This window comes from Numida meleagris, chromosome 6 (genome assembly GCF_002078875.1).
Source record: "Numida meleagris isolate 19003 breed g44 Domestic line chromosome 6, NumMel1.0, whole genome shotgun sequence".
NCBI lineage: Eukaryota > Metazoa > Chordata > Aves > Galliformes > Numididae > Numida > Numida meleagris.
The window spans coordinates 38,050,024-38,062,668 of NC_034414.1; the positions used below are offsets into that span (position 1 = coordinate 38,050,024).

The following is a 12,645-nucleotide window of genomic DNA, read 5'->3' on the forward strand; positions in this document are numbered from 1 at the left end:
GAACACACGGGGACAGAGCACACATCTGCCTCCTGCCCATTTCCTACTCGTTTTGTCTGGTTTTATTCTAAATGCCCGGACTGGTAAGGCTCAAACCAAGCTAGTGGATCTCGTGGTCAGGAAGGTGATATAGTCCCTTATATTTAATGAAAAGCTCCTTATTGTATGCACTTCTGTCTGCCCTTTTTGAAATTGTTATAGTTTTTCATGCAGCAGTACCACATTTTTTTATATCCCATTTCCGATTGCCATCACAGTTTGCAATGAGAACCACTCTCTCTCCCAACACAGTGGGTAGAAAATGAAATTTTAAAAAATATTCGTCCCCAGTTTTCAGAACTAATTAGACTTCTTGATGGGGTTAGTTTGTTTAAATTATTAGTTTTCTCATTTTGGAGAAGGAAGCTTTACTCTTGTTCTTTGCATTCTGTTATTCTCTATCCATATTTAGAAGTCATTCTAGTCTGTGCTGAACTAGAAATACTAGAAATAATTGATCTACTTGACCATGAAGAAACAAAAGAGTTTTGTTGGGCTTTTCTTGCAGCCAGGCAGTTGTATTTCTGGCACTTACACGAGTGTGGTGTTAATACCCTCTGACTCAGCCCTTGTCTTCTGCGTGTTGTGTTTTTGAGAGTCCTGAAGTTGGTGGGAACACAAGGAAGTGTTCAGAGCTTGATGGAAAGTGCTAGAGGGGTGAAAACGGGGTTTTGGTGCTGGTATGTGGAAATAATCATTAAGTTATTAATTGATCACAATAATCAAAAGAAGGAAGATAGATAAGAAGGGCAATAAATGTTTAAAAACTTATTTAAAAGAAAGAAATAAACAAAAAGTGTCTGGGCTCCAGTGTCTTAACAAACTTTGCCACACGATAATGTTGCAACTCCCAGAAGTATCATCTGTCGCACTGGCCTGTTCCTTTCAAAGGAAGGGATACAGCTGTGGAAGGAACCAGTGTGTACTCTCATTTGCTGAGAGGAATCTGTGCTGCTTTGATCCACCAGTTCGTTAGGTGGTAGGGCAGTATGCGTGCTCCCTACTGGCATTGTGAACCAGGGTATGAAACTATAGCAGCAGACTTCTGTTTGCCATGATGGCACTTAACATAGACTTTAACCTGTTAAGGACAGATCAAAAGTTAAAATGGAAAACTGTAATTACTGCAGGGTGATGGCTTTAGGTTGCACGCCGCTTTCAGGGGTGTTTCTGTGGATTACAGAGTAGGGAAGGGGATGAATGATGGTGTCCCCAAGTAGAAATGCAGCCTAACATCGTAAGAAGATCCAGCATCTGGCTTCCTCTTTTGTGTGAGTGAGTCTGCAGTGTAACGCAGCAGTAACACAATTTTAACAAGTCAAAAAATAAAAACAAGTCAGCCTGTAGGCAGGCAGATATGCCTTTTTTTGTTTAGGCAATTCTTAAAAAGAAAGTGTTCTTAAGTATATGGGAATCCATTTAGAGTGAGGGTGCAGCTGACGTTGTTGGTATGCATCAGCCTGTTGGGCAGTCCTGTAACAAAAAGGAGTCTTCTGAAGATATTGAAGAAGGACCTTTGATACCTGTAGGATATTGTTTTTGGTTTTTAGGGAATTATCTAAAGGAAAAAGGCAGAACACAAAAAGAATCAATGTTTGTTGTTTTTAAAATGTATACTAGAACTTCATGTTGACAAACATAATTCTGTTGGCAACTTTTTCTATAGTTAAAATTATCATATGTGTATGTTGCTCTCAATTTTAGCAGGGAATAAATTACATGACACTGGTTCATAATGTTATCTTCTTATTAGAAAGAAGTCTGCATCTATGACGTCATTTTGCTGGAATAGAAAATCAAGGAACAAACACAACTTGCCTTCAAGTGAGTGACAAAACTTCCACTAGTTGCAGGGAAATGAGATTATGTTGTAGCTGCGGAAGAAATAATTGGTAATGATTTCAGCTCCTGGAGGGGCATTAATTCCTGCACCATTAAATCCATAGTAAATTGAGTTAAGGAGATCCACATAACATGCTGGTAGACAAATGTTATCCTTTCTGTCTTTTTATGTAAATCTGTTGAAGATAGAATTTGATCTTTAAGTTACACATTCATTTAAGTAGTAATATTTCAGCCAGCTATGCTCTAATTTAAATGTTAAGTGTGAAATAAATTAGAAAAATCTAATCTGCCTCAGTAGTGTAATATTGGGACAAAGAAAGATTAAAATGTTTGGCTATCGATCAGTTCTGTGGAGGAAGGGGGTGGCAGTTCCTGTCAGAATTGATGGAAGGAGAGCACAGTTGTATGGGAATCTGAACTGGAGTTGCTGTTATGTTCCGCCATGAGGGATCTTAATGGAGGATCAAAGATTGCTATACTTGAAGCTAACAGATTGAGTTTTTAATGGTCTTTTAAGTCCAGTGATTTATGTTGATTTGTATTTTAGTTTATAAATAAAAATGTTGACTTGTAAAGAGAGGGTTTAGTGCTGAAGAGCTGCTTCATGGTTGCATATATGTATGGGTTTCACTTTGTGTGACCCAACCCAGAATTTCTGTCACTTATCATGAATCTAACAAATGGTACTGAGCTTGGATTGGCTTGGGGAAAGGGAATAGGGCTTTCTAAAGCATGGCAGTTGATATGTATGTAAATGAAAAGTGTTACTATTTTTTTATTTTGGCAGAGCACGATTAAAAATATTATTGTTCCTTGCTTCAGATTCTAATGCAGAAGTTAAATGTGTATAAATATTTGTACAATGAATATTGACTTCTCTTTTAGAAGTCTGTGGTTTGTTTCTTCTGGGTGTCATCAGCTCTGCTTTAACTCACTTTCTTTACACTGTTTCCAAATTATGTATTTGTCTTCTCTCTGTTAATTCTAAGCTACCAGCAGGTGAGAAAATGAAACTCTTCTTGCTGCTTACACATGACATCTGATAGTAAATACCAGTTTGTATTATTGTATTTTTCTTTTTTTATTCCCCTATGTTTTCAGATTTAGAAGCTTAAGTGATGGGTAGAAAGGTAAGCATACTTATCAAGAAAAATGGTAGCTCATCTTCTAGCTGAGTGTCCCTAGAGGACTGTAAGTGCTGACTGAGCATAATTAGAAAATTACTTCAGGACTTTCTAGTGGTGATTTAAATGCTATTGGAAGCAGTTATGCAAAATTAAGTATTTTCTTTTTTAAGCATTTAGTTCTCTCAGTAATGGTATTTGTAGATACAAATTTTATAAGTAGTTATATATGTTTTTTAAACGTATGGCTAGTCTTACATGAAAGAGATTGGGTGGTGAAATGTAGAGGAGTATCCTGTCTGGACGTTGTCATTTATGCTTGCTGTCACTGCATAAATTATATCCATCCTCTGGTAAAGTTATTAGTATTGCTTTTAGAAAGGCACGTTTATTTTCTCAAGTACGGTTCTTCATTTCTAATTTTTATGATTTACAATTGCACTTGCTTTAGGATTCTGTTTCTCAATGTAGTGTTCTTGTGATTTGCATTCAAGTAAGCAGAACTTTCAGGTTCTGTAGGATTCTTCAGCATTAAGTTCTTGATAGATGAGAATGTGTTAACTTGTTTAAGTAAATTCTAAGATACAGGCATAAGAAACAAGGCAGTATTTTCAGCATGGTTAGCTGTAGCGTACTTGTGAGTATGTGTGTGTAGATGGAGGCAGTTCTTCTGTTTGCTGTTGTAAGGATGTGGCTTTCCTTGTCTGAAGAGGTTCACACAAGCACTATATGTTTGCTCCTTTGTACCTTCCTTGTAAAGAGGAAAATAGTACTATGAAATGTCCACCACAGCTTTAAGATCTATTGAATGTATCTGTCTTAAAAGATGGGAAAGACTGACTTTAGTCAGAATCTCAGCACTTTCAGTATGCCATCTAGTAACAAACTAAGTCAAAATAAAACATACATGCTTCTGTCTACTGGGCAGCTGATACAAAGTTAAGGGAAAGTTATGCAGTTCTAATTGGGAAGTAGCTGAAATTGTTTTATGTAATTTTTTTGAAGTGTGTTACCTCCTTGGTGGAGCTACAGAAATGTTTTCTGACACTGAATTTCTTTATTCAGATTATTACTAGATGATTGCTAGAGATGGTTTCAAGGACATCGTGTTGTTCAGAGTAAGCAAAGTAGAATCAATAGTCAGATACCAATTAGCATCTGATTTCACATGTGTCGACTGACTTTTATTTCACTTTTTTTGCTGCTAATTGTCAGGATACCGTGGGCTTGCTGTCAGTGTAAACAGTTTAAGATAGAATAAAAATGAGTCTTGAAGTCTTGAAATAGTTAAATACTTCGTTTGCATGATCTACGTCTAAAGGAAAACAAACAGTTATTAATAGATCCATATGCATGGATCTGTTTGTAATTGCATTTATTTTCATTAGACCACAGGAATCTTGAAGTTAAACTTTTCCCTTTGCACCTGATTACATATGATGAAGAAGGATGTGGTTCCACACCTACATCCTTCTCAGCTGATGTCATTGTTCCTTAAAGAGACCTCAGCAACCCCATAGTTGTGCTCAGTTATATGTCAAAATGTATTTGGATTAAAATTTGAATTTGGCAAATGAAAATGCACCTTTTGGGTTCAAATTAAGTAATTATGCTTTTCCTTTCCGTTAAAAACAAAAGACAAGGAAGCATTCTAGTCTGATTCTGTGGTGCTTACAGCTGAGTTCAGTGTAGGAGATTTTGTCCATGAGTCTCTTCAGATACCTTTAGGGAACAAGCTACAGGGAGGGAGAGCTGGGCCCTAGGCAGTGCTGTGCGCTCACTGCTGTTCTCCTTCACCACTGCTCATTGCCTCTGGGGGATGTCCCATAGTGCCTGGGTTTTGTCACTCCCTGCTGCATCCCTGCCTTCTTCCTGCCGTATCTCTTGGCTGTCCCCAGTGTTCCTGGCTAAAGTAATGTCCTCTCTTCTCTCCTCTTTTTGTGGGGAGGTGTTCAGGGAGGTATGATGCAGGGGATACGGTCTTTCCCCAATTCTATTACCTGACCTCTTTGTCCACCTGCAGCACTTGGACCCTCTTGGCTGACTTACACCTGTTTAAAAACAAAGGAGGAAGCAGGGACAAGTTGTGGAGCCCACAGTCCTTTCTGTGTGCAATCTCTTTTCTTGCATCAAGTCCTAGATAAGCTGCTGGCATCATTGGAGGGGAGAGCTGTGCCCTGTCAGCCTGTGGGCAAGTGTCCTGGCAGGGAGACCAACGGAAAGGCAGAGTAGGGTCAGAAAGGCAAGGAGTATAATCATAGAGATGAAGACCACCTGTAACTGATATCCCAAACCATGCAGAAATACAGGGAAATTTCTAAAAGATTTCCTATACTTAAAGTTCGTATGCAGCAGCAGCCAGCCGGAGCGCACGGCTCTCGCCAGCAGGTGGCGCTGTGAGCCGGGGCCGGCAGGCGGAGACCCAGGCGGCTCTGTGCGCAACATGGGTACCCGCCGCCCCCGCTTAGCAGCTGTAGCTCTTGGGCACGTCCCGCCTGCGCTGGTGCGGGCGCTGTGGTACACTGCTCAGCTCGTTGCTGCAGTGGACGAGGTTTGCTGATGTCTGTGGGGTCGCTTGTAAAACTCAAGAATATCTGGATTGCAAACATTTCTTTAAAAATAAGTTTACCAGATGCAGCCCTGTAGGCAGACTCATTACTGATCCAATGTGGGAACGGTTACTTAATTAAAGAGATGAGGTGCAGCTCTTAAAGAGGAAGCGCGGGATAATATTTTAGAAGTAGTAATTTTTTTTTTTTTGTTTGGTGTTGTTTTTCTGTAGGGTTTCGTTTTTTTTCTTGTGTTTCAGTGTTGTTTGTTGGGTTTTTTTGTTGTTGTTTTTTGCAGTCAATAAGTATGTACTTCAAAACCTGCTGGATTAGGGTTGTGCTTGCCCTGTGTAACACACACCCTGTACTCCTTATTTGAAACTGATGGACTGATGTTTACGTTTCTACACAGTGTGAAGGGTGTGTATGTCCTGGTGCTCTGGCTCTGACGTATGTCTGTGCAGTAGCACCCCTGTGCCTTACAGCCTGACAGAGAAATACAACCGTCCTCAGGCTGCAGGGTTGTCTGGTGGCTGCAGGAACACCAGGCTGAGCTGCAAGCTAAAATAACCTATGGGAAAATGTGTTTCTGTGTGCTGGTTATTACGCACATGAAACCTGCATTCAGATGTTAGGGACTGAGGGTAGAAGAGTGTGAAAACATTTGTCAGAGAGAAGTTACGGAGCTAAAATTGTACTGAAATGCTGTCATTTGGGTAGCTCTATTTGTTTTGATTGTTAATAGATGCTTTTTCATATGGTTTGGAAAAAGGAATTTTTTTTATGTAGAACATTAGCAAACTGTAATATAACACTGAAGTGTCAGTCGTGCCTGGAGCACGCTCTCCAAAGTGCAACAAAATGTGTGTCTGTGAAACATATACATGAAGCTAACTTCTCATTTCTCTTTGTATCTGCCATTGATAAATGCAAGTAAAAAATAAAGACAATTAGAAGATGGCCTCGTTCAAGCAGTATTTTTTTTCTTTCTAAAAAAGTTCTCTAAAGTTTTTAAAATATCACTTATTTTCATCCAACTGTGTATAGTTAGGCCTGTCAGAACGTTGTGATAATGTGTGAGGAGATCTGAACTCTGTCCCTGAAAGACATCAGTGATGTGTTTTTAAGAAGAGTTTAAAAAAAATAAAATCCATGGAGATACTGAAGAGTTTGCATTTGGGCTAGAAGCAGTTATAAGTGAGCAGTTTTGAAGAGATCAGATTGTGTTAGACATCTGAGCAAAACACTTTGTCAGTTGCTTTGCCAATATTTTCTAAGTAGTTAGAATTCAACCACCAAAGATCGTCTTGGACTTTAAGTTTTGGTGGGGATGGAAAGTGCAGCTGAAGGTCCCACTGGACCAGAGATCAGGAAGAAAAGTGATAACTCCCTCCATCCTCTTCCTCCTAGAGAGAAAAACAAACAAAAAAAAATCTTGTGCAAATAGTGCATAGTATAAAACATCAGAAGGCCAAGTGTCCAGTATCTGTTATCCCTTTTCAAACATCAGCAAAATATCCAAACAGTTTGATGAGGATGATGGTACATACCTTCAGTTCTGAGGATATTACCCTTGATAGTGTGATGTGGAGGCAGAAGGCATAGTAATCTTACAATTATTAAGGGAAGGTTTACTAAGTTTTAGCTCATGTTCTTGGTAAAGGAGCATTTTCTTTTGGAGATGCAGGGGACTTCATAGGGAATAGTTTGTCAGTAAAATTTTCAGTGAAATACAGGATAAAGCTGCGGAGGCAAATGGTCCAGAAAATGACATGCTAACAAGTGTTTGCTCTTATAAGCAAAAGAAGAGCTTCTTCATAATCTTGTATGGAACATGCAATGAGTGACAGAGTCAATAAGATGAGTTTACTGATCATTAAATGTGGGGGGGAGGGAAAGACAAGCCTTCGCTAAACTTGCTGGCCTTAAAATGTTTTTGATATTAAAAAGAAAAAAAAAAAAACACAACCCAAATCTCACCTACCAGTGCACAGGGAAAACAATGACAAGATGACTGATAACAAATGTTTTTCTATGCTCCATGCATCAGTAGCATTTGGCAGTTGCCCTGAAGATAGTGAAGACTAAATCTGTGCTTTCAGCATTCCTTATGTATCAGCACCTGCTTCTTTTGAGAGCCCTTTAGATTTTATGGATTTTATGAAGTATTAGCAGAGAAATACAGCGAATGTTTAAGAGCAAATCTTGAAGGAAGGTCTGAACCTCTGACCCAGGGAAGATGATGGAAATATAGAACTAGCAGTTGTGGAAAGCTCTGGGAAGATCCAGGGCTTCTAGTGTTCAGTTCCATCTCTTTTAATCCAAAAGACCTCAGGTGGTAACTGAAACATGATAATTCTGAATTATGATATAGACAGAAGTAATAGATTTTTCTCCTGACAGTCAAGAGTATCTCAAAGAACTGTAAAAGATTGTCCGTAAAGTAATATGAGTTTTTGCTTCATTTAACGGGTCACACTGAAGTGGGGAATGAGTTTATGAGAGCCCCTTGGAGAACTCATACAAAGCAGAACAAAGTGTAACGTGCAGAGACCTCTGATCCTCTGCATTGTCCAGATGTGATACAGCAACTGACAGATAAAGGTCATCTGAGGGGTTTCTGAATGCAAATGAGGGGACAGAGAACACTTAGACAACTGCAGTCTTATGCAAAAATAATTTGCATAAGATCCTTGAACTTTTTGTGGCTTAAATTTGCATCTTAGCAGTAGGACAGGGAAGAGTTTTAATATTAGGGGTTTAATGTTCATTCAGACAAATAAGCTTGTTAGATCTAATGCAAAGCATCTTACGAAATACTCATTTTTCCGTTCTGTCAGTAAAATACATGTGGTATATACTGACAATCTGGCCCATGCCTAGAGAGAGAGTTCCTGCTGGGCTAATGAACCGTAATTGTGGGCTAGTTATCCCTATTTACGGTACATTTGTTTAACAATAAAGGAAACTAGCAGGATAAACTGTCCCAATACTGACATTTATGAGGTAAACAATACAGACTATACTGTTCATGTAGATGTCCCAAATTTTAGTTGAAAAGTGCATCAGGCAGCTAAGAGGGAAAATCAGCTGATAGCTAAGGTATTTTAAATCATATGCATCTGTGACAACCTTTTATGAAAGCTGAATGACTTTGAGGGTGATTTTGTTCTAATTTCCCTTTGGAAGTGGATCGTACAAGCTTGGAAATTGTGATTGCTTCCTTGCTTAGCTTTTTAAAATATTTGATCCTGGATCAAAAGTTTTTGATGCTCATGTCTTTTCCTAAATAGTCTAATTTGGCTTCTAAATATTTTAAATGATTTTACACTATTTATATGTGTGTCTATTCATATCTATCATAGAATCATAGAATGGCCTGGGTTGAAAAGGACCTCAAAGATCATCGAGTCTCAACCCCCCTAAGTGCTATATTGAAATTAATTTTAAATATGCAAGTATTAGGATTTGTAACTGTTTATTTTCTAGAATCTGACTACGTTAAAACTATTGTCTTTTTAAAAATTTCTCTCTAGCTATCTGTTGCAGTGTAGTTTTACTGAAGGACTTCTGTTGATCAGTTTTGCTTACTTTGAAAAAGCTATCAGAGAACACCTGTACCTATTTTTGTATAAAATCTAATGACAATATGGAAAAAATGCCAAACATTTTCTTCAATCAATTAAGAATGTATTTAACTACTTTAATACTGGATGTACAACTTGATATTTATGTATATGAAACTGCCTATACAAATAAGGCTTTGATAAAATGCTTTAATCACTTATTTGCTCATATCCTGTGATTTCATAGTTAACGTAGGAAGTAAGAGTAATCATTTTTGTTGTATGCTTTTGTGAGCTGGATGTGAATTAATCACAGAAGTACGGTGTCAGCATGAATTAATTATGCAAGTAAGCCAAATGGCTATTTCATTATTTTATTTAAATGGCAATAGATTGAGAAGATCTTTTGTCTTAATAGATTAGCCAGAATTCATTCGAAAAAGTCTTAGTATGTTTAAGATAATGGAAAAAAACACTGCTTTCAGTACATCCTAGCAGAGATCCTGTTTAAAACAGATGACAGCCTGTCACGTTCAGTAGCGTATCAGTCATCAGATTTAATCTAATTCCTTAAGCTGAACATTTCATTCAAGCTTGTAGATTGTCTTGTCAAGCTACCAAAAGCTTCACAGCATTTCTGTCAAGCGTATAGTTGCACCAGCAGTTCACAAATAAATGCTAAGCTGCAAAAATGTTGTTTATTTAACATTTTATTCAGATAACTAAACTATTCCCTCATGTTATTTTCTCTTTATGTGTTTATCAGAAGGTATTCAAGGAGCTACTTTCTAAACATGCCTCATCCTGACCGTACCCGCTTCAAGCCAAGGGCCATAGTTTGTGGATGTGTTGTTTTTACTCATAGCAGTCTAGACCACCATGCTTATGGCATTCCTCCTGTAATCACAAAGGGCCAGTGATCACCTTCATTTCCTGCATATGTGAAGAAATCTCACTGCTGCTGTGCGTGAGGCCCTGGTGTAGCCAGTCCTGCTTTGTGGCACTGGCAGTGGAGTTCTGCCCATATAGGAAGTCGAAATTTTGTTATCAGACCAAATGGCTATGGCATTCTCCCTGTTTATTCATCAGAATCTCTTTGGCATTTTTTTATGCTTTCTGGGCATGTTTGCACACATATGGCATGGCTGAGTTGGGCTCCTTGCATTTGTTTTGGATCTGCTGCCTTTGAGGAAAGATTTTTCTTGTCTTTTTTTTTTTCTTTACAATTTCTTATGAGTCTTCTACTTTGCTTAAAAGAAAGCTTCTGCATAAATTGGATCACTTGCACTCAAAGTAGATGAGCTTGCACAATACTTGTCTTGAGGCACAGTTGGCTTTCTTTGAAATCGTGATGCACAACCCTAGGGTAGTAAAACGCTAGGAATGATTAATTGAGGCAATACTAATTCACATGCACTGAAAAAAAAAAACCCACAAACTACTAGGTTAGAGCATTTGTATAATTTGTACTTGAGCCCCAAAAATTGTTCAGTGAAAGGTGTGTATCCAGGTTAGTCTGATCTCTATATCAAACTGCTAATGCTAAGGCATTCATTATAAAGTTGTGAGTGCTCTTTCACAGAGAAGGAAACTGCCTTGGTTACCTTTCTCAGCAATAGGAAAAATTTAATCTCTGTGTTAATTGTCCACAGCCACCAATTTCAGAATTCAACTCCACTTTCTACTTCTTCACTGGAACTTGTGATTTATTCTAATATGTGTTGATTTTTTTTCTGTTACTTGCATACTGTGCTACACTTTCTCTCCTAATCTGGTGGTTCTCTTTGTCGTAAAATACTGGAGTTTTTATATTGTATTTTGATTTGTTAAATAGTAAATATGTTATTTTAAGAGGCTTATTCCTTTAACAGGTATTCCAAAAGACAGACTGTATGTGTGTAAAATCAACTGTGGGGTTGAAACTCAGATAAACTTAAAACCTGAGTGTATTTAAAAAAAAAATCATTAAAATGTCAAGATAGTGAAAAGTCAGAAAATAAATTATACCTATTATTAATTTTTACTCGCATTCAAACATAGAAATATGTAGTATAGGCAAAAGCTGATTACAGAGAGATAAAATTCAATTTTACACTACGATAATTGTTTTATGTATTTTACATTTATTTATAAGATCAGATGAAGTCTTGGAATTCCAACTGAATAAAATGAAACCGAGAAGCCCTGTCCTTCCTAGTATGTTTTCTTCACTTGCTTTATAATGTTAGCAATTCTGATATTTTTGGTTTTCAAATCAGTGAATATATATTAACTCTCTCAATATCCTGCCATATGTTACTTGGGCTAAAATTAACATCTTTATTAAAAGGAGGTTAGTGTAAATCTTGAGTTCTGTGGCTGAGAATTGAACTGTTGTTGCAATACCACTGAGAAATTAGACTGGCCCAGTTCAAGCAGCCTTGTGTGCACTGGAGATCTAGTTGATGTGATCCAAATGCTGTGTAGGTGACAGAGCCCATGACTAAAGTATTAGTTTCTGCAATAAATTGCTTCCCATCAGTACAGATTATTTTATTCAGAATCAGATCTCCATTGGGTTTTGAAGAGAATCAAATCTAACTGTTTTTCAGATTTGGCAGGATAGTAATATGAATTCTAAGTCCCCACAGAGAATAATATGCTCTGTTGATGCTTTTATCCTGTAAGGAGGTGGCTCCGTCTTATGTACCTCAGATGTCTATGTCAGACTGACCTAAAGGAGGAGGCACTCCAAGTAACCACGCTGCAATCAGTGCTTGGAAATGTGGATGGCTAACTGAAATTACTTACCTCTCATCTTACTAAATAGGTTGAATAGCTAACCTGAAACATTGACTGACAACATTTTCATATGTAATGTATTGAAGCTGCTGCGTCCTAGAGTAATAAGAAAGTAGTCTCAAGATATCATCTGCTTCCCAAAAACTGTTAGTAGACCTGCCAGGGTATTCTATCAGGCTGGATGTTTTAAGAAATGGTGCCTTCCAATACATGTATTGATCTTGTTTTATAGAAACAATCATTTTTTACATCAGTTACTTGTTAGAGACTGCAGATTTTCTGGGCTCCTATTGAGGTACCTAACGAGTGTCTCTGAAGTCAGTAATTTGCTGCTGTTCCTTACATTTAGTCATGTCAGAGGGCAGTGACAAAGGGTGAGTGTGCTGGTCTGATGTCACTCTTGTAGGTAAGTGTTGAGACTACAAATGTCTTGTGTTTTATTCAGAAGCTGTAACTTGTTCCATTTCATCAATGAAAAGGATGCTGTGAAGGGATCAATCTCTGTATGATCATGATCTTTGTTGGATAGACTTCAAGGTAAAGGGTTTTGTGTGCCATCCGGTTTAACAAGTGTGCCACTAGGTAAGCTTCTGCAAAGGCATCAGTTCAGCAGCTTTAACTTGCTGGGCTGATGTTCATCAGATTTTTGAGATTGACTTCTCAGTGCTGTGGAGCATTCTTTCTAAGTGGGAAAGACTGATGAAACTATAGAAGGACTGATAAGGAAGTGTAGCTTCCTGT

The 12,645-nt window shown here is 37.9% G+C and overlaps 1 protein-coding gene across 7 annotated transcripts in view; it reads left to right on the forward strand.

Annotated features, from left to right (window-relative positions):
• MIPOL1 (mirror-image polydactyly 1) overlaps window positions 1–12,645 on the forward strand; it is a 178,657-nt gene that overhangs the window by 1,414 nt on the left and 164,598 nt on the right. For 2 of the 7 annotated variants that reach the window (XM_021401825.1, XM_021401828.1), the window contains exon 2: window positions 1,793–1,863. The exons of the other annotated variants lie outside the window; for them this stretch is intronic. The gene's annotated coding sequence lies outside the window, so the exon portion shown is untranslated. The remainder of the gene's footprint in view (window positions 1–1,792; window positions 1,864–12,645) is intronic. 7 annotated transcript variants of the gene reach the window in all.